Below are 24825 nucleotides of genomic sequence, written 5' to 3' on the forward strand. Positions count from 1 at the left end.
CTCCACTTTACTTCAGGACAAGGAAGAGCACTAGGATTAGACAAGGGAGACCTCAAACCCCTACCAAAACTCCAATTGTCATAGAGGACTCACCAAAACAACAAGAGAAAGCAGTCCCCCTAGGGAAGAAGGAAGGGGAAAGAACATCAAAACAAGCCTCTCCCAAGCCTCCAATCACCTATGTTAGGAGGCCTGTCACCAGGTCAGCCTCAACAAAAGGAAAAGGTATCCTATAGAAAGTAGAAACAATCCTACAAGAAACACAGAAAAGAGACCAGGAAGGAATTACTCAAGAAGAAATAGAGGAAGAAGCGTAGGAACTGAAGGAACCTAGCCCACAACCAAACCTCAGCTCCTACTATAGATTCATTAAAGGAGGTAGGGTGATACCACAAAATTTTTCCATTCCTCTATTCTTTGAACTTGAAAAAGAGAGGGCAAGGACACATAGGTGGATGCAAATTGCTAAATCAAAAGGGGTAGAGGATGTAGGCCACATGGAAGAAAAATTGCAAGAAATGGGCAGAGAAATAAGTAGCATAAGAGACAGGGAAGCAATAATGAAATCTCAGTTAGAGGCTGAGAACACATGGCTAAGGAAGAAGCTACAAGAAAAGGAAGGCCAATTGGCAACTATGGCTAGTTTATCCATGGAGGCAATCCAATGCAGGATGCCAGCAAAGTCATATGCCTTATACCTCAAGGAACAATGGCTACAATTCCAGATAAAGACCCTAGCACAAAGAGGAACTATTCCTTTCCAAGACTACAGACAATTCATTGACCTCTGTGATCAAAGCACCCTAGAGGATAGAGAAAAGATATTTGAGTTCTACCTACACAATTTAGATTTGATAGATTTAAATGTGTGGGACCCAAATCCAAAGCTAGGGGACTTAAAATTGATGGCCTATCTTAGATGAGTCATGAGGAGGCCAGATCCACAAAAATGAAAAAGGTATTGGAAAAAGAAGAAGCAGAACCCCTTATGATCAGAGCAGAATAGTCTAACCCAATGGCTGTCATCAGCACTCACAACCTCATTGCAAATGATCCCAAGCTTGCACCAAGATACCTTGCTATACAAGAACAGGAAGTCACTCATTTTGAAGATATACTAAGATTGTTAGGAGATGATAGCCAGCAATCCTGCTAAAAGAGATGGAACACCTTACCTTACAGCCTAAAAATTAGAGAATATCATTCTTCTGACAAAATGAGAGATGCACTAAATAAAACCCCAATGTATAAGAAGCCATTACAAAGACTCAAAGTCAATTGGATTGGCTTGAAGCTCAGTCCACCATTTCTTTTAGGTATGTTGGAAGGAAGAAAAGAATAAAAAGAAAGAAAGCAGTGGGAGGAGATAGAGAAGAATCTGGGGTTTATTCACAGGAGGAGGAGACTACAGAAGAAGCATGGAATGTCAGGGAGGCTCCAAAGTAATGAAGGACATGGACATAGATTGAGTTGCTCAGAGGATGAGCAACACTTTCAGTGGGGGGTGATGATGAGGCTCATCAATGGGTAAAATATATGGACCTTAATGCACCTCCAGCTTACTAAAATCAACTCTTCTCATAATTCTTTACATGTTTTAATTATATTTTGCTTAATGAGATGAGTAAAAGTAAGATGTCATGTCTAGTGGTCTAATGTGCATTGATTGCAGGTTTTGGGAGAAAATTGTGGCTAATTAGGGTGCAGGAACTCGAATGAGACAAGCAGGAAAGATTATAGGAGATAGGATCTCCCTCCTTAACTCCTCACTCACTCAAACATCCCTCAATCAAATCACGCCAGTTTGGAGTTGCAAGAAGCTGAGTCATGAGGATCATTGGAAGCCAAGCTAGTGACAGTTAAGAACCAGTTGATCTCAAGATTGGGAGTCGAGACTCCCTAGATTTAAGGAAGTTGTTGGGAAATTAATTTGTATAAATAAAGAGACCTAGAGCCTCATTAGGATTTGCATTTTTTGTGAAAGATAGCTAAGCAGTTTTCGAGTTGAAGGATTGTGACCAAACACTTTTATGTATTTTTGATATGTTAATGAAAATGAGCAGCATTCCCTTAATCCAGCACTGAGTTGACTCAGAGGGTTGAAGCTCTTGGGTTAGGGCCCAACCCTAGCAGCAGAGGTTCCTCTTGTTGTATATGTATGTTTAGGCTTGTACTCATGGTTAGTTGCTACACTAATTTATGTATTGTTAGTTTGCAAGTACTAGTATATTTTATTAGTTTGCTTCCATTTGTCGACAGTTCTAACAATAGCATTATAGAGATACGAAAATATTCATAAAAGGCTGACAACAAGTGGATCTTACCTCATTTATCCCTTCGAGGGATCGTGGCATGAGGATCATTCCCCATTCAGCCCAAAAAAAACAGAATTTTGGTTTCTTATGAAATTTAGGGTTTTCTGCTAATTAGCTCATCATCTTCTAGTTTTATAAGAGAGGTTGCAATTGACATCTCTGATATCTTAGGTCTTGCATTGATTTCATGTTGCTTTCAAAATGGTTTCAAGCATTCCCATGCATGAACTTGGCAAATAAATGATGAAAATTATGTTTTCTTCTATTCAAGTACACCCTTCTTGTTTTTAGATGAATTTATGGATAAATGCCAACACTGATGTATATGTTGCAGGGGTTTCTACATTGCAAGAAGACCTCATGCCATCAACCTCAGCCGAACCATATCCACCCATGATCGCCAAAATCCACTAATGTCTAATTCGAATTATCGTTTTACAAGGAAAACTTGCCATGCTCATTGAGCAAATCCAACCATCATAAAGTTTTGGTTTGAGTTCTAAGTGAGTGCCTGCCACTCCCTTGCCTTATTCCCTCCTTACTTACCTTTTCCAATCTCCATCCCACCTTTTAAACCACTCCATATGCTTTTGACCTGTTTCCGTAGGAAAAGAGGGGATCCTATAGGTGAACTAGGACATCCTGTAGGAAAACCTGCAGTGGCTTGTTTTGAGCCCAAATTGTGAAAAAAGCATCACTAAAGCTAGGACTAGACCCCTGCTTGCCCTCTAAGCCATCTGAACCATTGCACTCATCTCCCTCCACACCTATCTCACTTGGAATGCAACCAAGAAGGATTAGGATTTACATTTTTACAAAAAGATAAAGAGAAAAAGGTCTTTATATTTATTCATGCATACAGCAGTTAAGTGCTTGTTTAGATCAGACTTCATGCTTAGACTAGTTAAGACTTCACATGTGTTAAATTAGAGTTCTTTTGCAAGCAAGGTATGTTAACAAATAGCTAGATGAGTTATGTTGTTTTGTAGGCATTTCTTTCATCCTTTCATTACTACAGTAAGTAGCATTTCAATTCTCTCAATTAGGGTAAAATTCTCCTCTCTAAATTGGTAATCAGACTTCTTCTAATCAATAGAAGGTTGGTTTGAGAAACCCTAGTGGTCTATCGCCCCAGCTCAGTAGTGACAAAGAGTGGACCCATTACATCTATTTGTGTATACAGCACTGTCACCTCTAAGTTTGTACGAACCCCAGGTTGATGAAGTAAAGTTGGTAGCCCCAGGAGTTGCAACATCCTTGCTGCGATACTGGTGCTCATCAAGACACAAGTGCAAAACTTCAACAAAATCTCACAAGATGTAAAATGTCAATTTTTTAACAATGTTCGATACCACTTTAAGATAAACCAATCACCATTCAAGATAGCAAAATGAAAATTTAGATTCCAAGACTTAGAGTGATTACCAAATACAAAGATGCCAATTAGATTCAAATTATCTCAAGATCAGGTCTAGAACTTAAATGTAGGAGTACTTTAGGTGCCAAATTCTGGAAATTTTACAAACTTAGAGTAAACCAAACAAGTGTTAGATCTCAACAGTCAAGTCAGTAGTAGTACTGCAGAAAATTGCAGTGCTTATTAGTGTTATAACAGCAGTAGAAAAATCACTCTAAATTATAAAATTTGCCCAACACATGAAGTACAAAACTTTCCAATGGCTGGCAGAAGTAAATTTATGTTTCTAGCTTACTTTATGATGATGTATTCAGTGATATTTCATATCTGTAATAAGATATTACAGCAGTAAATTGGCCCACATATCAGCAAGCTAATGATGTTAGAACCAATGCCCAATATACCCAAAATAGTAAAATTCACCCAACTTGAAAAAGAAAATAATTTTTAGCGTTTTAGAGGGTGTGATTCAGAAAACTTCAGATCTGATCTATTTACTAAAGCAATGACTAATTGACAGATCAGCAAGCTAATGAAGTTACAATCAATGCCAAAATTTCCTAGAAATAGGAAAATTTACCTGAAACTGAAAATTTCAAGTCATAGAAGCTTATTAAGTGTATCCTTTAGAAATTTCAGATATGAAAACTTCAGTTATGCAGTAAATTTTAGCAAGCATAAAATTTATATCTAGGCTAGATCTAGGGTGCCCAAGTGGCCAAAATTTAGGGAAATCAATATTTTGCAGTTTTAAACAATTTTGACCATGTAGCATGTGATTTTATGGATTATATATCATTGTTAAAAAAAATTACAGCATTAGTAAAACAATGAGAAGCTAGGGTTCGTATAGAAAACTAGAGGCCTTGGAACCTTGTAGATGGCTAGGAAGACTTCCAATGAAGATGACCACCTAAAAACACAATGTTAACCCCAAAATCGTTGCAAAACAAATTGTTAGAGATAAAATTCCAATCCCTTGAAGAAACCCTTGTTTGTAATGAGATCCAACCCTTGTAGAGATTATGGTCTTCTTAATGCTTACAAAATAGGTCCCAAACACTAGCCTTTTAGGTTGGGTAAGGGCTAGGTCCTTTAGAAAATGGGTTTCTTCCCCGATTTGAAAATAAGCAACTTGCAAAAATAGCCTAAAAACCCTAGACGTCTAGGGTTTCTGAGGTCTCCAATGTCAATTTCTTCCTCAATCTTGAAACAAATTTAGAATAGAAACGCAAATACCCAATATAAAAATAAATAAATTTAAATTTCAAAACCCCAAATATATACAAAATACCAAAAAACTCCAAAACCAAAGTTAGAAAAAATAATTTACAAGTTAGATTTATAAAATTATTCATAATATCTACAAATATACAAGGGTTTAAGTTTTTAAAAATTTTGAGAAAAATATTTTTATGGAGTTTTTTCCTTTGAAGAATGGTTAAAAATATTGTATTCTATAGCCTTATGTTGGGCGCAGGATCCCCCCAAGACAAGTTTTGGGGTTTAAAGCCCAAGTTTTGACTAAGTCCGATGTAAAGACTCCATGATTTGTGGGCGTGGAGTGCGAAGTTGTAATTAAGTCATAAGATTGTCCACCCTTACTTTTGTAATGTAGTGTCGGCTTGAGAGTTCTAACCATGGTCTGCAAATCGCGGAGCGCAAAGTTGTAATTAAGTCATAGGGTTGTCTACCCTTACTTTTGTAATGTAGTGTTGGCTTGAGAGTTCTAACCATGGTCCGCGGACCATAGGATTGTATAAATAGAGCGAGGCTCTAAGTGTAAAGAGATAGACAAGAATTGAAGATAGAAGATCTAATGAGGAAGCATTGAGTCTAAAGTGTAAAGTCATGTCTTTGGGTCGTAGAGTAGGAGAAGGCTCTGCAGCTGAGTGCGCAGAGGCCTAGTAGTTCGCAGCTGAGTGCACGGACCCCTGTAGCTGAGTGCACAGGGCAGGTTGAGTCTGTAATCAGTTGAAGCATTAATAAAGAGAAGTTTTACATTATTTATGTGTATCTTTTCCTGTTTTATGCATTGAAGTATGTTGGGTATGAATTGCAAGTTTATTTTTTATTTGTTGCTCGAACTTATATGAATGTGTTGAATAAGTGAATATAATATAAGGTATCTGTTTACATGAAGATAACTCACTGTTATAAGAAGATAAGTAAGATCCGCAGTGTGACTTGGGGAAATAGCGCAGATCGTTGCTTTAGCAGCGCGAAAGCTCCTCAACGCCTGGTTAGGGCTGCACGAAGTCAAGTATAACAAGGCGCGAAGGCCTCCCAGGTCAGGAAAGTGCGCAAAGTAACCTGCATGAAGATATTTACAGACTAAATCGACCCCTCAGACATCTCAAGGGTGCAGAAACTTGGTTCCAGCATCCCCCCATATTGCTTCGGGTGAGACCTCAGTCCGCGCTCCGCGGGCTGTTGCCGAAAGGGCCAGTAGTACAGGGATTTGTTTGGCTAAATAACTCCGAACCTGGGTCAGGCCCCATCAAGCCAACAAATGGTTCTGTTGCCACAACCGGAATCTGCATAGAGATGTCTGATGTCGTATCATTGGAATCCAACTAAGAAAGAAATTAAAGGTTGGTTGGACAGGAGAATCCACGAGTTTGCAGCACAAGAGAACAGGAATCCGCGACTATCAAAAGAAGAGTCGTTAGACTACTACCTGTACATAGAGATCCACAAAATTTTCTTCACATCTTTCCCTACTGAGTTGTACGAGTGGATCGCGAAGCTAGCAGATAGCCAAGGAAGGTGGAAACTCGAAAATCCTATTGTGTGGACCCCAGAGTTGGTGCGTAGATTGGAAGCATCGGAGGATAAGATCGTGTGCGTTGTTGACCACTGGCTCAACCAGATTATAGAAAGATTCATTACTGAGTTCGCAGTAGATACTTCAGTTAGTTATAGCAAGGCAGAGCGACACTTTCTCAAAGGACTAAGAGGTAAGTACGTAAAGTATCTGAATACTTGGATTAAGATGTTATTGTGTGAAAAAAGGGTTATGTAATTACCTTGATGTCCGGAGCTACGCGAAGTGGAAAAACCTATAGAAATGAAAGAAGTAAGGGACTAGATAATAGCCATTTGATTTCACCTCTGCAAGGGGATGAGGAAGAGCTCGCGAAGGTCTCATTGCGAAGTGCGATCAATTTGATAAGGCAGAGGATTCCGCGCATACCACCCCCACCCACACCACCACCAGCTTCACCACCTTCACCTCCATCTTTGCCCGTACCACCTCCACCACCACCGCGAGTCAATATGGGAAGCGCGATAAATTTGCCTGTGTTCAAGGGAGTAGGAAACGAAGATCCGAACCAGTTTTGATACATGATAAGAGCCGTATGGGAAGTGCAGGGAGTTACAGATGATAATATAAAGAAAGTGACGCTGGTCAATGCTCTGCAGGATCGTGCGCTAACCTGGTATATTAAGCATTCTAATGACAATCTGAATGCGAGGATCGCAGATATCCAAATTGCGTTGAACAAATAATTTAGCAAGCCGAAGTCAGAGGTGCAATCGATCATTGGATTCAAAGATATCACAATGCTACCAAGCGAGACTCCTTGGGAGTTGGATCAGAGACTGAAGTGCACAATTCGCGAAGCTAATATGACTTTGACAGATGGACAGCACCGCGAATGGTTTATCGCCTCGCATTTGAGGAACGCGCTGTTGTAACAAAGGTTAAGGACTCAAGCAGAAGCCTCGGATATCGTGATGAGGTTGCATGAGACCCCGATACAAGATCCTAACCTGGGAATTCAGCAGATCCACGTGCAGTTGAAAAACTTATGCCTTGAGATGCAGAGTCTGAAACAAGACAGGACAGCTCGCCTGGAAGTGCGTGAAGAAGTATGGTGCGTAAAATGCAAGGGTCAAGGTCATGATAAGGACCATTGCCCTATGTTTGCGAATTACCTCGCAGGAGGAGGGTCAGTGCCGTTAAGACTAGAGGCACAAGTAGGACCTAGTGCTGCACTTGCCTTGTGGTGCGTGATTTGTCAAATAGGATGAAAGCATGCTACGGACAACTGCCATTTGTTACATAAGTACACACAAAATTCGCAACAGTTGTTCTGTAATTTTTGTAGATCGGTTGGACACGATGAGCACACTTGTAGAAACTATGAGCTGATGATGGATAGAACTACCACCTACAGGGTTCAGTCGGAAGCGCGACCCCTTGACCAGAATGTAGGAATGGCGCGAACCAGATTTCAGGGGCGCGGATGAGGCCGAGGTGGAGGAGGACCTGGAAGAGGTCACGGACAGCTGATATGCTACAATTGCGAAGGGCTAGGACATTATGCTCGTGATTGTACGAATCCAACCCATCCATCATGTCTGTATTGTACCTTCTTTAATCACGAGACGGAGGACTGTCCTACACTAATAGCTAGGTTGCGCAACAAGGGAGTGACTCAGAACCTGTAGATGATGAGGTCGGAGCTGCGGGAGGAAGATCCAAATGTAAACATTGTGCTCCGAAGTGGAATTACGACGGGAGATGATAAAGGCAAACAACTTGAAGATAGTACTTGGGTTCGCAAGGCTCCGACGAAAGAAGCAGAGTTTGATTTGGAGCGCACTAAGGAAACCTTCACGGAAGCTAAGAAGAGCTTCGCTGATGCCTCCACTTCAAGAAGCAAGGATAGATCAGAGCTGGAAATGGACCCATCTATGCTTACAACGTTCCTAGAAACATGCATGAAACTACTAGGCGACAGTAAGGTTGTAAAGGGATTATAGGAACTCATTAACAGATCCGTTGGGACCGCGCCAAGAGAGTAACGCGTATTTCGGAAGATTGGAAAGCATGCGACGAGGACGGGAAGAGAAATGAGGTTGACAGCATAGATTGGAAAATACGATATGGACCAGGTAATTCTGGATTTAGGATCGAATGCGAACATTCTACCGAAGCAGACATGGGAGCATAGGGGAAGGCCTACGCTGCAATGGTCTCCTATCTAGCTGCGAATGGTGAACCAGCAAAATATAATACCTATGGGGAGATTGCAAGGGATCACCGTGGATATTGAAGGGTGAGCGCACCAGCAGACTTTGAAGTGATAGAGATTGTTGATGACAGCAATCCCTACCCTGTGCTCTTAGGAATCGATTGGGCCACTGACATGAACGGGGTGATTAATCTGAAGAAGCACAAGATGATTTTTGAGAAAAAGTCTCTACGCGTAGTCGTACCTTTGGACCCTGCAGAAGGATCGTGCTACACAGAGCCGGTGCGCGACTATGAAAGCGACGATGATTTGGACTGCATCTACAAGATAACCGCGTAAGAGCAATACTGGGTACACTCCACCGCGGATGGACGGATCTCATGGGAGCGCGAAAGCTCCTGTACATCGATTCTGATGAGGAGATAGAGCGATGGCAGAACCGGTTGCACGAGGTGACCACGCTGAACTGTAATATGATGACAAGATCATTGTGCTGTGTATCGACGGAAGTGAGGGATCTGCCTACTTATGATGGGTTAAGTGAGGTAGATGCTTTCTTGAATAGATTTGAAAGGGAGGTGCCGAAAAAGCAACGTTTCGAGGCTTTGAAGTGGGTACTGTGCGCTACGCCTGCGAGGTGGTGGGGTACGCACCAAGGAAGCTTTGAGGACTGGCATGAATGCAGGAGAATGATGCGCATGCATTTTGGGAAGCCTAAGATGCGACTAACAGATAAATACAATGTACGGGATGGTCCGCGCGTGCATCTATCTAGGTGGGTACAGGCATATGGTAAACAACCTACGCGGATGCACATGGACTTCGCATTGGGGAACATGGTCAATAAGCATGTGTTGGGGAGGCAATTGCATGAATGGTCCCTCAAGTTGGAACGACAGAGTGTGGAAAGAACGAGTGCGTAGAAGGTTACCCACGCAGAAGCATTTAACGAAGTGTGCGAAGCACTGAACAGGGTATATAATGCATAGCGAAGTGATTGGGACCTGTGCGTACCAGCAGTTTTGTGGGCTTATAGGACAATGTGCAAGAAACTGACGGGACAGACGCCTTCTAGGCTGGCCTATGGAGAAAACGTTGTAATACCAATGGAGTATATTATGCCTAGTCTACGCATAACAACACCCGTGGATATGACGGTTCGCGGAGCCTTGGAAGAAGGGATCACGTAGCTGAACAAAGAAGAACGCTTGGGACCTGATGAAGAGATCCAATAGGGTAATCTTAGGCTCCAAGAACTCATGAATGAAAGAGATAAGTTAAGGGAGAAAAGTGCTCTGATAGAAGCGGAAGTCAAGAAACTTCGGGAAGGAATAAAGAAGGATTTTCTCGATAAGAAAACTATGGTAATAAAACAAGATGCACACGATTACGTTGACAAATTTGGGGACTACCACCGAGAGTTGATCAGCCTAATGCCCTGGATTGGCCCATATATCACTAGAGGGATCACCGATGGTGGCGCGATGCAAATGGTGAAGTGCGTGACGCAGACAGTAAAGTTAATAGGTGGATTTTTTCCAAGAAAAGTGATTGATGGTCGGTTGAAGCCATACACGGGTGGCCCGGCTATCTGACTAACCGAAAGAAGCACATTCTTAGCACTCTAGGGAGTTGAAAGGAGGCACGGGACTATAAACATATACAGGGGACGCATGAGCAAATACAGGGAAGCAGTTCAGAAACCGTGGTCTCTGAACAGCGCGTCCAAAAGATACAATAGGCAGCCGCTCAGTGCGTTATAGACCTTGCAGCAATCCGAGCTGAGTTGGGAGGTCCCCACACGAAGATTTCTGCACTGATAGAGTGACTCAGGGTGAGTCAAGATGTTTCTGTTGGGGGCCTATTGGGCATGGGATCCCCCCAAGGCAAGTTTTGGGGTTTAAAGCCCAAGTTTTGACTAAGTCCGATGTAAAGACTCTGCAATTTGTGGGCGCGGAGCGCGAAGTTGTAATTAAGTCATAGGGTTGTCCACCCTTACTTTTGTAATGTAGTGTCGGCTTGAGAGTTCTACCCATGGTTCACGAACCATGGGATTGTATAAAAAGAGCGAGGCTCTAAGTGTAAAGGGATAGACAGGAATCAAAGATAGAAGATCTAATGAGGAAGCATTGAGTCTAAAGTGTAAAGTCGTGTCTTTGGGTCATAGAGTAGGAGAAGGCTCTGCAACTGAGTGCATAGAGGCCTAGTAGTCTGCAGCTGAGTGCGCGGACCCTTGTAGCTGAGTGCGTAGGGCAGGTTGAGTCTGTAATCAATTGAAGCATTAATAAAGAGAAGTTTTACATTATTTTTGTGTATCTTTTCATGTTTTATGAATTGAAGTATGTTGGGTATGAATTGCAATTTTATTGTTTATTTGTTGTGCAAACTTATATGAATGTGCTGAATAAGTGAATATAATATAAGATATCTATTTACGCGAAGATAACTAACTGTTATAAGAAGATAAGTAAGATCCACAGTGTGACTTGGGGAAATAGCGCAGATCGTTGCTTTAGCAGCAAGAAAGCTCCTCATCCCTTGGTTAGGGCTACACGAAGTCGAGTATAACAAGACGTGAAGGCCTCGCAGGTCAGAAAAGTGCATGAAGATATTCACAGTCGGACTAAATCGACCCCTCAGACATCTCAAGGGTGTGGAAACTTGGTTCTAGCGTCCCCCCACAATACTTCGAGTGAGACCTCAGTCCGCACTCCGCAAGTTGTTGCCGAAAGGGCCAATAGTACAGGGATTTGTTTGGCTAAATAACTCCAAACCTAGGTCAGGCCCCATCAAGCCAACACCTTAGTGAAGATTTAATCCACCTTATAAATATTTGAGATCCAAGCAACAGTGATCTTTGCCCAATTTTGTGAACTTGGAGGCCAAGGACTGAAATATCTGCAAGCAATATGTATTTATCTCAAAAATAATTTGTTAGATCACATGGGGAATCAAACCACCTAAGATTAGCCCAAAACTATCAATAGTATGGTTTTATCTCCATCTAATGAAAAATAAATATTACCAATATTCAGCACAACATAGAGATTCTCGTAGTCAGCACATACCACAAATCAATAAGCAAAAACACTTTGAATTGCACCCCAAAGTATTTATTATGATTGCAAAAATAGTTCTCAACGGGACAATAGTTACAAAGTTGCTTTAGCAGCAATTTCTAGCTAGAGATCAAGATGATAGAGACTCATATGACTCTCTAAGTTATAGATTTATCCTCCAAGTGGAAAAATAATGGCTAGTTTCTTTGATCCTTGTCAAAATAATATTGGTCATTGATAAACACTTCAAGATCTTTTAATCTTGACCCTGGATTTTTATTTTTGAGGAATATTCGAATTTATCATTTATTTCCATTTTTATTAGCTCAAATTTAATTATTTTGAGCTAATTTCCTCAAAAAAATGACTTTGACTTAACCACCAAGGTTCAAGGGTCCAAATTTTCTTGAAATATACAATATTCCCTTGGTGGAGGACCTTTAAAATTTGATTCCTTTAGGTTGGATAAAGGCTAGGGCCTTCAGAAAATGGGTTTTTTCCCCGATTTGAAAAGAAGCAACCTGCAAAAATAGTCTAAAAACCATAGACGTTTAGGGTTTCTAAGGTCTCCAATGACAACTTCTTCCTCAATCCTTAAATAAATTTAGAATAGAAACTCAAATACCCAATTTAAAAAAATAAATTTAAATTTCAAAACCCCAAATATATACAAAATACTAAAAATCTCCAAAACCCAAGTTAGAAAAAATAATTTACAAGTTATATTTATAAAATTATTCACAATATCTATAAATGTACAAGGGTTTTAAAAATTTTAAATTTTTGAGAAAACTATTTTTATGGACTTTTTTCCTTTGAAGAATGGTTAAAAATACTTTAGAAACTCCAATGCCCTTAGCAAAGATTTAATCCACCATATAAATATTTGGGATCCAAACAACAATGATCCTTGCCCAAGTGTGTGAACTTGGAGGCCAATGATTGAAGTACCTACAAGCACTATGTATTTATCTCAAAAATAATTTGTTAGATCACATAGGGAATCAAACCACCTAAGATTAGCCCAAAACTATCAATAATATGGTTTTATCTCCATATAATTAAAAAACAAATCTTACCAATATTCAACACAACATAGAGATATCTGTAGTGGGCACATACAACAAATCAATAAGTAAAAACACTTTGAATTGCACCTCGAAGTCTTTATTATGATTCAAAAAATAGTTCCTAGTGGGACAATAGTTACAAAGTTGCTTCAGCAGCAATTTAGCCAAAGATCAAGATGTTAAAGACTCAAATAATTCTCTAATTTATAGATTTATCCTCCAAATGGAAAAATAATGGTTAGTTTCTTTGATCATTGTCAAAATAATCTTGGCCATTGATAAACACTTCAAGATCTTTTAATCTTGGCCCTTGATTCTTTATTTTTGAGGAATTTTAGAATTTATCATTTAATTCCATTTTTATTAGCTCAAAATTAATTATTTTAAGTTAATTTCCTCAAAATTTTGACTTTGACTTAACTACCAAGGTCCAAGGGTCCAAATTTTCTTGAAATATACAATATTCCCTTGGTGGAGGACCTTTAAAAATTGATTCCTTTAGGACCCACGAATTTTTCCACTTGGAGAATTATTTTTCCTAAGAATTTAATTTCGATTGTATTAATTAATTTTCTGGCTTAGGATTCAATTTTATTTTGCCAAAAAAAATAATTAATTTACACATAAGAGGATTTAATTATTTTTCCACCTTCTAATACATAGTATTTTACATTTACAACCCTCAAAGGGGGAATACACATTTGGCTTAGACCCTCAACACACGTAACCCATCTGCGACACAATATGATTTAGTAGACCAAGTGATTTGTAATAAAATAATTAAGCCAACTAGATTAAATTATTCTCAAATCACTTTTACATCAGACTCGACTAAAAACACTAGGACTAACCTAAGATTCCGACAATAAATTTCACCCTAGCTTTGGGATTTAAGTTGGAAGGAAAAAACTCTTCTGATTACCCGTGTCTATAAACACAACTAATCAGAAAGGTCAAAAAACCTCCTATGATGAAATTTGTCATCAAAATTATAGGTTTATCTAGGTTGTTACATATACCCAAGGTCTTACTAGGGTCATTTACATTACATAACTTATAGAATGGGTTTACAATGACATGTAGACTGCTAATAGATGACCCGATCTTGTTGAAAAAACTTGGAACTTTGACAAAATGTGTGCAACACCCCCAAAGCATTTTCGACTTGGGAAGAGATTTTCTATTGGTTCAAATCTACCTGTGGGCAGCCTAGGAATCCTATCAACCTTTATTTTATTATAATTATGTCTCCTTCTCCAAAGGAGAAACCATTAAATCATTCAACCTTTAGTTTACTAAACTATATAATCATATTCTCAAAATCCTCTGCCCTCAAAATCAAGTAGCAATGATGCACTATTATATTGCGCTTCCCCCACCTTAGTGTTAGCGGTTAGAAGAAAAGAATGCCACAAGTCTAGACTCTACACTCCAAATTTTCCTATAATATGAAGAACAACTTCGTAGAACTGGTGTTCCTTTATAAGGTCAAACCAATCAATCTGACATGGCATCCATCCTACAGCTCATGCAAGACATGAGCAATAGATTGATCTCTTATGAAAGAAAACTTAGCATACAACCTCAACTAGAACCCTCCTCTTTAACACATTTTCACGTTACTCAAAAAGCGTATCAACCAAATTTTTTGTTCTCTCACCCATGGTGTAATTTTTGTGAAAAATATCAGATGAGAAAACTTGTCAAATTCAAATTAATTTGAGAGAAATAATATTTGGAAAAGAACCTTACCACACTGTGGAAACTCTAGATTGTATCAATAATGAAGAAGTGCTAGTTATTGAGACAAGAGGCACCTTTAGTTCTCACAATGCGAGAAATCATGTTTCCAAACAACCTAAAAATCCAAGAGCTACAAATCCTTCAATCTCACGTTCCATTGTAAATACTACCTCGGCCTCCCAAAATGTACATTCTTATATCCCCTCTTCATCCTCCATGCTACCCAATTTGACATCCTCAAACGGATGGCAAGAATTAAAGTTAATTCCTCCTTACTTGACATGGAAACAATTCCTGAAAAACAAAGGCAGCTAAAGGGTTTCCTTCAAGGTAAAATACCTGCACCAGTTAATGCCTTAGAAATTCAACTGGAAGAAGAAAACCATCAGGACAAAGTCCTTGTTGTTCATAACCCTTCAGCTTCTCTTAGAACTCCTCCTTTTTATGTATCATGAAACTTTGTGACAAAATAGCACATTTTGCTTGGTCGACAAAGGTTTTGGAACTAACGTAATGCCTAAGGTCATAATATAATAATTGAGTCTTCAATGCTCCAAAGATACCCCAAGAAAGTACTTGCATTCAATAACTCTCTTCACAAAATAATTGGTCAGATCAAGGATATCACGCTAGTTGTGTGAACTCATCCTAAAATTAGAACTACTTGCAACATAGAATTCATGGACATGGCAGTCTCTAATTATTCAATAATTTTGGGGAGAGATTGGCAAGTCCAGACTAGTAGTTACATTTCATTCAATGAACACATATAACCTTGCCTAAAAATGGAAAAAACATTACTTGTTTATAGATAAGGTCATATTATAACATACATCGAAGGCTTACTGCAACCGCATGTTAATTATGTAGAAGAGGACATTAGCCTATATTCCCTTTTCACTGAAGATGGGATACCTCCTCCTATAGAAACCTATAAGAAAGATCAAATCTGGCATTTATATTTTGATGGGGCCTCTTATAATAAAGGTATAGGAATTGGTATTGTCTTGTATTCCCCTCGAAAAAATGCACCAATATGTATTTTGACACGAATTCCAATGCACCAATATTGCAGAATTTGAAGCACTTCTTTTAGGGATAGAGCAAGCTTTAACCTTGGGTTGTAAGTACTTGACTTCCTTTGGGGACTCAAAGTTGGTTGTCAACCTAATAAGGAAAATTTATTCTCCTTCTAACAAGCTCATCAAAAGGTATACTCTAATCGCTTGGGAAAATATCTTTGAACTTTTAGCTTTCAACATTAATCATGTTTAGAGGGAACTCAATTCCTTAGTTTATCATTTAGCCATAGATGCAAAAAGTCCTTCTCGCCAAATATTACCTAAAATGCTAGATTGTGTTTTATAGATTCTCTATTGGCCTCATATCCCAAACAACAACAAGGAGTAGCAAGTCTTCTCTAATGATGAAAGCATTTTTGCTTTCATCCAAAACCGACCTATCAAGGAGAATGAGATAATATCATTAAAAGACAACAGATGCCCAGCCATAATTCCCCCTTAGAATTTTTTTTCTCACCAAGTGATGTTCCTAAATCAAAATAAAAACACCTAGAAGGATCTAAATGAAAAATTGGAAAAATAGTTTTGGTAAATTTATTAGAACCCATGATGATCCAAATATGCATGCCATTCCTCTCAAACAAGAAGCCAAACCGATTAGGCATATACAAAGGTCGGTCAATCCTACTCTAGAAGTTATTATTAGAAAATAATTGGATAAGTTACTCCAAGATCAAATCATTTTTCCAGTTAAATATTTAGAGTGGGTGGCTAACCTGGTCCCTATTTGGAAGACATGCACTTATGTGTAGACCACTGCTCATTAAATAAGGTAATTGTAAAAGATAATTTCCCTTTGCTTAACATGGATCACATTTTACAGAAAATGGCAGGATCTCAAATGATGTCCCTTTTACATTGTTTTTTCTGGTTATAACCAAATTCGCATAAAGAAAGTGGATAAATACAAAACTACCTTTACCACTCGCTAGGGCACTTTCGCTTATGAATGAATTCCTTTCGGCTTGATCAATGTAGGTGCCAATTTTCATAGGGCTATGCAGTTAGCCTTTGATCACCTCATCGAGAAAATCATTCAGATCAATCTCAATGAGTGTCGTAAAGATCATTTCGAACATCTAAGACAAGTTTTCATTAGGTGTAGAAGATTTGGTATATCACTCAATCCAAAGAAATATGTATTTTGAGTCACAACTAGTAAGATTCTAGGACATATTGTGTTTGAAGTTGGAATCAACATCTATCTAGAAAGGGTCGAGGCAATCAAGAATCTCCCACCCCCTAATTCGAAAAAGGAAATCCAATCTTTCATGGGAAAGGTAAATTTTCTCTGCATATTTATTAATGATTTTTCCAAAATTACTAAACCTATTCATAATTTATTAAAGCAAGATCGTGTTTTCAAGTGGGATGATATTGAAGAAAGGAATTTTCTTGCCATAAAGGAAGTTATTGCCTTCGCACCAGTGATGGCAAAGCGAAAATTCACTAAGGAATTCTCTATCTACACTAATTCTACATAGGAAGCCATTTCTAACATCCTCATGCAAAAGCATGATCAAGGAATTGAGCATCCAATTGCTTTCATGAGTCAAATCCTTTCAAATGATGAATTCAAATATTCATTGATCAAAAAAAAATGATTTTACTTTTGTCATAGAAATTGAGAAATTTCGACACTATATCCTAGGCAAGCATACGGAGGTAAGAGTCTCGTTACCTGTCGTTAAGTTTCTACTTTCATGGAGTTATCATTCATGGAAACTCAATCATTGGCTTTCCAAAATTCAAGAGCATGACATGTCGATCATTAAGTGACAAAAACAACAAAGGGATGTGACTTAGCGCTTCACCTCGATCAATATCCTAAACCATGTGAACCAGAGAATGCCCTATTTCTAATTAATAAACAACAAATTGATGTTGCATATCACCTTTGGTATAAGGATTTGGTCTGCTACTTCAAAAATAAAAAATGTCATGATCATCTTGATAAAACTCAACAAAGAAGTTTACGTTTGGAATATTCCAAATATCTAATCCTTAATAACATGCCTTTTAGAATATATTTTAATGGATTGTTAGTATGTTGTGTCAATGATGAATCTGTTGATGAAATCCTAGCACTATCTCATGGTTCCACTCATGGAGGAGTGCATATAGGTGGGCATTTTAGAGCCAAATCTACCACGCAAAAAATCTTGAGATATGGTTTTTATTGGCCAACAGTTTTTTTAGATTCATACAAATATGTGCAGAGTTGCAAATAATGTCAACAAGCTGCTAGTAAAGAAAATTGCCATGCCATGCTTTTACAACCTATCATTGTTGATTTCCCATTTTCAAAATGGAGTCTTGACTTTATTGGACCAATCAATCCACCCTCTTCTGCATGGAACATCTTTGTCCTCACCGTCATTGATTACTTCACGAAGTGGGAAGAGATTGTCCTGTTAAAGAATGTCCGAGATGAGCAAGTCATTGAGTTTCTTGAAAACAACATTTTGTCACATTTTGGTATCCTTCTTGACTTGATTTCTAATAATTGTCTAGCATTTATTTATGCACGATTCACTAAATTTTGCGACAATTATAGGATTAGAGATTTCACATATTCCACCTATTACCCTCAAGGTAATTGGAAGTACGAATCAAAATCTAATCTTAATTTTAAAGAACATCATAAATGAAAAACCTCGCAATTGGCACAGTTTGTTAAAATATGCCTTGTGGGCTGATCGCACACTCGTGAAATTCAGTACTAACACTTCTCCTTTCGAGGTTGTGTATGGGAAATAGGCAGTTATTCCTATTGAACTTGAGTTGACTTATTTATGCCTTTCCATGCAAGTTGAAGAGCTTAATTCTACTAACATCTCTCAAAGAGTGTTAGCTCTGTTAGCCCTGGAAGAAAAATGCAATCATTCTCTTAATAATATTAAACGCAAGATGAAAACAGTAAAGAAATATTTTGAAAAAAAATATAAATATGTTAATTTTATTGTCAATCAAAAAGTGTTGCTATGGGACTTTGCGCATGAAGAAAAAGGAAAACATCACAAATTCCAAAATTTATGGATTGGACCTTTCAAAATTGCGACAATCGTCAGGCCTAATTCCTATATTCTAAAAGATGAAAATGATCGTATTATGCCCTACACTGCGAATGGATCACATCTCAAGCCATACATAGAGGCAACACAAGAATAAATCATCAAAATCACGCACTTTTTCCTTGTAAATATTTCTTTTTCAAGCTTTCTTTTGGCTTGTTTTCTTGATCCATCTCAAGCCATACATAGAGGCAACACAAGAATAAATCATCAAAATCACGCACTTTTTCCTTGTAAATATTTCTTTTTCAAGCTTTCTTTTGGCTTGTTTTCTTGATCCATCTCAAGCCATACATAGAGGCAACACAAGAATAAATCATCAAAATCACGCACTTTTTCCTTGTAAATATTTCTTTTTCAAGCTTTCTTTTGGCTTGTTTTCTTGATTTTGTTTCTTATTGCATTTTCTTTCCAATTTATTTTAGTTTTCATGTAGTTCTTTTCTTACTTTTACTTTGCAGCCTCTGATTAATTTGGTCCTTTTTCTGTTATTTCATTCCTTCTTTTATGTTACGTTTTTAGAGCTTTACTCACTGATTTCTTTGATTTTTGGTAAGGTTGATACACGTTTATACATTGAGTAGAGTTGGAAATCATTTATAACAAGATAGTGACACCCTCCTGACACAATTTGTTTTAAGCTTTATTTCTTTGAAAAGATTAATATGCTGACATCTTTAACCTGTCAACAATAAAAGCTCTAATACAGGGACAAGGAACCTTCCCTTTTATTCAAGAACTGGATTGAGAAGAAGTTATATCTAACCTTATTATGACCTACGACAGACCACCCTAGATACTACCTTCTTCTTTTCTACTCAAAAGAAGTCCATAAGCCTTAGGAATGTCCACAACTACAATATCAATGAATTGATGCACTCATGAATTAGAAGACAAACGAATCTTTAAAGGAAGAATGTAGGCATACTTCGATTACGATACATGGATGAAGAAAATAATTCATTCATCGCTTGTGAATTAGTTCTCGATCGACAATGGTAATGAAAATATAAATAGCATACAACTTGAAGTAAGATATGTGTTTAAATCAACAAAAGAGATCGTTAACTTAACACATTGAAAGAACAATCACATGCCATCGAATCATCATGAGATAAGTTGCACAACATTTAAAAATATATGGATAAAATTTCTCTCTCAGCTCAATGACCTTCTCAATATTATGTTGAAATGTCCAATGCACCATTACATGAAGCATCCATGAAATCAAATAGTGGAAGTACTAAGCTATAACTTGATTTCTCAAAAGTATGTACAAGCTTTCCTAAACAAGATGCTATAATGGAGTCCCAAAACTAAAATTCCTTTATAATTATTCATGAGTGTATATTTATACAAAATGAGGTGACTCTTTACCTCCCACGACCTTTCAACTTCCCTCATGACTTTTCATTTTCCACATTACTTTTCATTTTCTCCCTATTTTATTTCTACTTTATTTCTAATTACAATATACCTTTTTTACAAATTACAAAAGAAGATCAAATAGATTAATGAAAAACTTCCTTTATAGCGCCAACTTCATGATTCCCATGTCAGAAGCTCCCACTTGTAATTATCTTGTGAGATATGTGTGCCAGACCTTGTATTTAGAGGAAACAAATATGATATTATTTGAAAACACTCTTTCAGACCTCATCTCGCACTTAAGGTCATTTGGAAGAAACATCTTTACCTCGGTTTGTATCTAGATCCAAAGCATTGAGAGCTTGTTGTGCAATATCTATGGTTCCACAACATACTTTTCTATTGCATCTTCTGTGGGCTCTAAGTCCTTTTGTGTAGCAACTTGCTTTATTGCATCCAACATATCTTGTATTTCTCTTTGGATTTCTTCTTTTGGCCTCATTTCTCCTGTAGCACCAATGGAAGGAATTTTATGCACTTTAACAAGGGACTCTAACCCACTATGGAGCGTCTAATATGAATTAATCATTCTAGCCATATCTCTACTCAAATTTTCATGGGATTATACTGACATATGAATTCTCACTTCGTCTCTTTTTGCAGCCATTCTATATTTTTTGGATTTTAGACATCTGTGGTTCATTTCTGTCGAGTTGTGTTTCAGAGTATCCACAGTGATAACCATATTTTGTCAATGTTTCAAATCCCAACAGGGATCCATCAGTTCCTCTTCAATTCTTAAACTTCATTTCCCAGGTGCTCCATGTTCTTTTCAAGGGTAGAAGGAAATTCACTTCCTGTGGAGGCTATCATTAAAGCATTAGTAGTAATACCAATTATGATTTCTCTTACAGTAGTAGTAGATATAGGTTTACATGTTTCTATTGCTAAGTATTTCCACCTTTCTTGCAATATTTTGTTCTTGTACTCATGAAACGTGAACCTTGAGAAATCTAATATTCTATCATCTTCTTTGAAAGTGACTCCCATTTCATTAATTGGAAAGTGTCCTATAGTGATAGGTGTGGGAGGCTGGACATCCATAGAGGGAAAAATTGCTTATGTTTGTAGGTCATTTAAATTGACCTCTTTTGTTGTTTTTTCAACTATTTATTTAGCAATTAATTCCTCCACCAATTGTTTTGTTGACTCTTCATCTCTCTTCTTTTCTTCCTCTTCCTATTTCCTTTTCATCTCCTCTTCCTACTTTTTCTTCTCTTCTTCTTCTCTTTTCTTTTTGGCTTCTTCCTCTTTCCTCTTCTTCACTACTTCTTGATTTTTCTTATTTATTTTATCTTGCCTTTATCTTTCTTCTTCTTCCCTTTTCCACATCTCCTTTTTCTCGCCTCTTCTTCAGCGTGCTTCTTTCTGGATTCCTCCTTGGCTTGATTTTTCTTAGCCTCCTCTTCAACTTGTTTCTTAGCTTCCTATTTGGCTCTTTGTTTATTCAATATTTCCTTCTTGGCCTCCTGCTCCTATTTTAGTTTTAGTGTAACCTCTTCTCCTTTGAATCCATGCTCTCCTATGACAGTTCATCTATATGCTCACGTTTTTTTGTAGGCTTGGAGGTGCCTATCCCTTGGGTTGCTTCAACTGCTTTTGTGGCATTAAAGAAATTATTTAATTTCACTTTAGCTTCCCAAGTAACTAGATTATATGACCAACTATATTTTATTTTCTAGAAATGTTGGGTGGCAATACCATTTGAGTCATATATATGGTATCCAAGCTCTCCATATTTTGAGGTTTTCTAGTTCTTGTGCTTTAGCTTTTGCTTCTTTGAAATTTTTTATGTAATATGTTCCTATGCATAAATGGAAGGTGGGCCAAGGGGTTTTATTTTCCTTTATCAATGAGTGAGTGAGCCTTGTTGTGATTTGATAAGCTACTTCTTGTAGCACCACCTTGTCTACGACAAATAGTGGCAACAGATGAGGATCCTGTATGTATCAAATACCTTTATAAATGTACAATCTCTATGGGTAAACCAATCAGCTACCTCAAGTAATGACATCCTTTCTCTATCATACATGCAAGATGACTCAATTTCAAAGAGCTTTTGGTATACCACTGAGATAAATTTCTTCGTGATCTAGGTGTACATTCCTCTATACCTTGTTTCGCACAATTGCTTGTAATAAATGTGTATAGGTAGGATATCATGGGAAAAATTCCATCTCCATCCTAATGCTTTGAATTCCAATTTAGCACAGATGCCATCTAGCTAGTAGGAAGTCATATAAAATTCTCTTATTCCCCTTTTGTTGGGTACCTATCTCTCCTAACATTTGACTTGAGTGAAGATGCTAGGATATCATCTAAATTGAAAATTGTTCCTCATGTGGTACATGTATGTATCATGGGAAATCAACTCTCCTCAATAGACTGTGAGTGGCTTAGTTCCATCTGTTCGTTTGTTCCTAAAGGTTGGTGGAATGCTGTGAGTTCCTAGTCAAAATGTAGACGTTAGCTTCTGACTGGTGTATAGTTTTTTTCGAGATTCTGCAGCACATATCCATCTACAACTGGTATACCCTCTTGAGCACTTTAGTCATGTAGATTCCATCACTTTTTTGCCTAAATTTGCTAGGTTTTTGCCACCATGTCTTCAGAATCTCTTTAGTTGGTGTCTTAAATTTGCAATACCACTGTGGACAGATATTCTCATGAGGTTGAGGTAGCTTATAATATTTTGCAATGTCTTGTGGTGTGTATGATGCCAGTGGTGTACCCTGGATGTTCTTGACTATCATGTTGTAGTCATTGGTGCATTGTAAAATCCAGTCAATGGTTTCTGCACATGGTAAAATAGGCATATGGGCCGCTAGTTTGTGAAACCATGACTTCTTAATATTAATGTGCACATCACAGTCTTCTTCATCTTCGAGAATCTTTTCTAGAGAATTCTTGGTATATTACAGGCCATGTCAAAGGCACTAATTTGTCTACATAACAAGTAGTGTCCTTGTAGGTAGCCACTTTAACTCTTGGGATTTCAAGTGTTCCTTCAATATTGCTTTCTACTCTCTTTATTGGGCCTCCTTGCCATTGGTGCCATATCTCCTATGGACGAGGATATGTTGAAGCACTGGAGATCAACGGTTTCTGACATTTGAAAGATATTAATGGCAACATACAATGTGAGGAAAAACACAAAATTGTTCATTTTTCTGGTATGTGGTGTAGTTTACAAAAACATAGTGCGCTAGGCTTCAATCACAAACTATGAAGATAGATTGTGATTGGCTTAGTTGAAAATTGAAAAGGCAGGTTGCGAAAAATGGAAATTTAGCTAAGGGTAATGCTTATCTCATTTGGAAGAAACATATTGTGCTTTAGCGTTGTCATGAGAAATAGTTACAATATGCAATGAAGGGGGGAGCATGGAAGTATGTTGCAGAATCACAATTTGTGGGATCAAAATGCAATAATGGGAATCAATAGTCAGTCTTGTCGCAATCATGACTTGCAAAGGAAATGTGTGAAAAGGCTAGGATTATATATATATATATATATATATATATATATATGCTGGGAAAATTAGATATAAAGGGGGAATGCTTGTTATACTAGATTTTGTCGATGCCACTGAGCAAAAGGAGCGTGGAAAAATAGATGGAAAATCGTCCAAGTATGGAATGAGGGTAGGATTTGGTCTTTTGTTATACTAGATTATGTCGATGCCACTGAGCAAAAGGAGCATGGAAAAATCGATGGAAAATCGTCCAAGTATGGAATGAGGGTCATTCCATACTTGGACGATTTTCCATCTATTTTTCCACGCTCCTTTTGCTCAGTGGCATCGACAGAATCTAGTATAACAAGCATTCCCCCTTTATATCTAATTTTCCCAGCCAAATCCTACCCTCATTCCATACTTGGATGATTTTCCATCTATTTTTCCACGCTCCTTTTGCTCAGTGGCATCGATAGAATCTAGTATAACAAGCATTCCCCCTTTATATCTAATTTTCCCAGCATATATATATATATGTGGTTATATGAAACATTAGGAATGCGAAACAAGAAGGAAAATGAAATGACACAGGTAAATAAGAGATTAAATTGCAAATTAGAAAAGGAGAATGCACTTACTGAAGTCCAAGCACTAGGTCACAGGTTGCAGAGGCAGGCCACGATCTGAGAAAGCTCTTTGTGTTGTGTATTTGAGAGCTCAAAGCAAATGAGACGGTGAAGATCAAATGACGGGGGTGGGGTGCATATATATAGGTTTTTGGTCACATGTGCAGACATAGGTGCAATAAATGTGCTCTTGCAGAATAAACTACGGCTTAAGATGAGTCGGTGTGATGAGTTTCTTTAATCGCGAATTGGAAATGCAAAGTGAGATGGCACTAGTTATATTGTGAAAGTGCGTTGTTATCACAAGTTGAGAAAGCAAGATGTAATTGCGACTAGTCGCACATTGCAGAGGTAAGTTGCATTAAAACCTTTTTGGGCAAATTTTAATAAGTGGAAGAAACTCATAGGAATCAGGAGGATCATGGACATTTGTCCTTTGGAAAGTTCAAGATAGAGGGATTCTAAATTTTGAGAATATTGAAAATTTGGTGCTATTGTAGTGGCTACGACACTTTGGAGAAATAAATATCCCCTAGTAATGCATGAAATAAATCCAAATAGATAATAAA

At 37.8% G+C, this 24825-nt stretch overlaps 1 long non-coding RNA gene across 2 annotated transcripts in view; it reads right to left on the minus strand.

The window, feature by feature from the left end:
• Positions 1–24610, minus strand: part of LOC149218650 (uncharacterized) — a 60570-nt gene extending 35960 nt beyond the window's left edge. For both annotated transcript variants that reach the window (XR_016248636.1, XR_016248635.1), the window contains exon 1: positions 24269–24610. This is a non-coding gene — a long non-coding RNA (uncharacterized LOC149218650). The remainder of the gene's footprint in view (positions 1–24268) is intronic.
• Positions 24611–24825: the final 215 nt, after the last annotated feature.

The sequence above is a fragment of the Pinus tabuliformis genome, chromosome Q, assembly GCF_031772625.1.
Source record: "Pinus tabuliformis cultivar Carrire ecotype Pingquan chromosome Q, CPIR1, whole genome shotgun sequence".
NCBI lineage: Eukaryota > Viridiplantae > Streptophyta > Pinopsida > Pinales > Pinaceae > Pinus > Pinus tabuliformis.